The sequence below is a fragment of the Frankliniella occidentalis genome, unplaced genomic scaffold (assembly GCF_000697945.3).
Source record: "Frankliniella occidentalis isolate FOCC.00 unplaced genomic scaffold, Focc_3.1 Scaffold164, whole genome shotgun sequence".
Taxonomy (NCBI): domain Eukaryota; kingdom Metazoa; phylum Arthropoda; class Insecta; order Thysanoptera; family Thripidae; genus Frankliniella; species Frankliniella occidentalis.
The window spans coordinates 409,362-413,183 of NW_026267290.1; positions in this window are offsets into that span (position 1 = coordinate 409,362).

The window sequence follows — 3,822 nt, forward strand, 5'->3', positions numbered from 1 at the left end:
CCGAAGGCCCGCTTTACTATTTGAGTCTGTTTTTCAGCAACTTTAGCGAAAACGGTCTGGCCGTAGGCCCGAGCCCGAGCGTCGCCGCCGGCAGGCCAAGCAGGCCCGGCCCCTGCCGAACGGAGTTTTCGGCGCAGCGAAGCGGAGCTGGCAACTCAGTTTGGCGGAAGGGCGGGCCTGCATGTTGTTCTTCGAGAGGTCGATAAGCGCTGGGGTGAAATGATCTATAGGCTCTGTCCCCTTCTTCACCCCCCCCCTCAAAAGAAACGAAAGAAAACGAAACGAACCGGACTGTTGAGAATTCGGACAGCCCTACCCGCTATTCTTCTTCCACCGTTAGTCGAATTCATCTGTCGACGGTTCCCGCTCTTCTTCGAGAAGAATTGAGGAACTTAGGACCGGAATCAGTATGAAGAGCCCGCTTATTTTGCTTATTCAACAGTACAGTTCCATGTAAATGACCTCGATAAAGTTCATTGTAAACTATGAAGGTTCATTTGCACTAGTTTTCACCGTGATTGCAGAACTGTTTCCGGTGGCGACTTCCGTAATATAACATTCCGGTAAAGCTGAAATTCAGAAGAATGCGGGGAGGAAGAAACCGGAAATCGCTGTGCTTTAACATGGTGACTTCCGTTTTCTTGTTACCTGCATTCTTCTGCATTTCAGCTTTACCAGAATGCTTTATTCTTCTTGAAATGAGCACAGCGCGGGCCCCAATTATTATGTATATCTCCTAGCTCAAATTTGGAATGGGATTTTATTTCCGAGCCAAAAACCAAAATCTATAGGCTATCCCTCTAGAGCGCGGAGCGGAACTAAGAAGAACAAAAGCGGATACAGAGAGCGGTGGTGGGGGCGGGCCGCGCGGAGGAGCGGCGGGCGGAGGGGAGCCACCCCGCCCGACCACCGCTCCTCCGCGCGCGCCTGCCCCCACTACCGCTCTCTGTATCCGCTTTTGTTCTTCTTACTTCCGCTCCGCGCTCTAGAGGGATACCCTATTACCAGGTCCGACATCTTGGGTCGATTACGTTATCATTAAAGTGGTATATATCCTCATCTGCCTCAACTTAGTCATTACTTAGTCAAAGAATTAAAAGAGCGATATGGGAATTTCAGGGTCGTCTTATACTAGGTAGATGTACGCCAAACCACGTCTCGCGTAACAGGCTTCGCGATATCTCACGAAACACTGTTACGCTGCGACGCGCCAGGCATACATCTACCTAGGCCTGTGGCGCTGACACCCGAGTCGGGAAGCGCAAAAATATACACAAGTATACGGGCCTTCAGCCCGTCAACTTCCCGTCACTTCGAGTAAGAATGCAGGGTTGTACATTGTTTCGCTGATTTTCGTCAAAAACTCTCTGTGGCGCTTAAATCATTAAAGATGGAGCCAAACGTACGAAATTTTCGTCCGAAGAGCTCTACTTTGATAAGGTACCCTTAGGAAACTGTAAAAAAATTATTTCTAAAAACATTATTTGTGGGACATGTGGTTTTTGATTTTTAAAAAATCCAAGCTAGAGAGCTAGAATGCTCTTATTCGTACTTGATCTGTCCTTTTTAGCCCGCTCTTTTGCTTAACAGCTATATAAGCGGGCTTATGCCATCGCCTCTGTGTCTGTCTGTCTGTCTGTCTGTCCGTCTGTCTGTCCGTTTCCCAAGAAGGACGTGAGCTAGAGGTTTGAAATTTTCAGGGTATTATTGTTGTCACTTCTGGTCAACGAAACGGTTGGTGCAAATCCTGGCAACCACCCCTGAGTGGGTCTGAGGGGGTAACAAAGAAATAGGGGTGAGTCCAAGAAGTGGAAAAAAAATATTTTTTTTATGGTCTCCTAAGGGGTAACTCGTCAAAGTAGAGCCCTTGGGGCGAAAATTTCGTCCGTTTGGCTCTATCTCACCGTTTAGGCGCTAAAACGAGTTTCTCCACGAAAGTGGCCCAAAAATACATATATTAATTTTAGAAAACATTTGATGGTCTCCTAAGGGGTAACTTGTGACAGTAGAGCCTCTTGCGCTAAAGTTTTCTCCTGTTTACTTACAAAAGGGAGTTTTTCTTACCAAACTGGCCAAAACAGAAATATTTTTAACTTTTTCAGAAGTACACTTCTGTCTGAGAAGTATGCCGTCGGTTCAAAATTTTCTTCTAAGCAGAAGAGTGGGCTTATTTTATGGTGGGACATCATTAATAAAACGTGTACACTTCCATGCAAAAAAGCAAAAACACAATTTATTTATTTGTTGTTTGAACACGTTCGCAGTCAGAGTATGCCTGGAAGTATATTTAACTTCTTCTAGGGCTAGTCTTATGTATCTTTTCATAGATGTGCTATTTGATTCATAAGCTAACATCAATAATAACTTAGAAGGGATTTGGCATAACTTGCATGTATTCTACAAACTGCGGCACACACAGCCAAAGATGTTCAGCGTATGAAACGAATACTTCGTTTGTTGAGTTTTGATTACGAAGTACACAGAAAAGGTACCTGGCAAAAAGACGGTCTAAAGCGAGCCGTCACTCCAACGGGCCGAAGGCCCGTTTTCGGACAGAAGATGTATTACAACATGAAAATTCAGAAGGGACGGGCCTTCGCCGCCGGCAGGCCAAGCTGGGCCCGCTCCCTGCCGAACCGAGTTGCCGGTGGAGCGAAGCGGAGCTGGCAACTTGGTTTGGCGGAAGAGCGGGCCCAGCTTGTTATAACACCAAACGACCCTGAAAATCCCAGGTCGCTTGCTCAATAGGGTACCCCGCTCCGGGCGCGCGGCAGCTGAAGTGAAGAAGGAGGCAAGAAGCACAAAAGCAGGGAGTGGGGGAGCACGTAGCGGCGGCGCGGCGTGCCCCCACTCTTCACTTTTGTGATTCTTGCCGTCTTCTTCAGCCGCCGCGCGCCCGGAGCGGGGTACCCTATTCGTTGTCTAGTTATCGTGATGACAAACACACACAGACAGACGCGAAACGTTTTGATCATCACTGGAGTAATAGGCTTCGCTTATCGCTCAGCCAACTAGCTATATGTACGGCAGACCACGTCTCGCGTAATAAGCTCCGCGATATATCACGAAACACTGTTACGCTGCGACGCGCCTGGCACACATATAGCTAGGCCTGCGGCGCTGACACCCGAGACGGGGTAATAGGAGTGTATATACAATGTTGCAAAATGAAGGCCATTTAACTGTTTAATCGACCATTTAACTAGCTATATGTACGCCAGACCACGTCTCGCGTAACAGGCTTCGCGATATCTCACGAAACACTGTTCCGCTGCGACGCGCCCGGCGCACATATAGCTAGGCCTGCGGCGCTGACACCCGAGACGAGCAAATGGGAGGGTATAGGAAAACAGGACCATCCGGGCCAAAAATTTGACATACTGAAACCATTTGTAGAGGTCTCATTACTCTAAAATTAGGGATATGAAACTTCTGCTATTCGGTAACGATTTTCATTAAAAGTTCGAAATTTGACAGATTGTTATGTAAAAATCAACGTTTTAGTGAAACTAGATAATCTAGGGACCCTTCAGCCCAAAAGAGGGTGTGGTTCGGCCCTTAATGTGTGGTTGAAGTATTACTCTCTTTACAATTCTGTGACATGAAGCCTTTTTTACGATTTAAAAGACCATTTTGTCTTTTTCACGTTGTTTTCGGCAAGAAATGACCCATAGCGCCAAAACGGTACAAGATAGAGCAAAACGGACGAAATTTTCGGCCGCAAGGCTCTACTTTCACGAGTTACCTCTAAGGAGCCCTTAAAAAAATATTTGAAAAAATAAATATTTTGCAACCTTTGGTTTTTGATTTTTTGAAAAGTCA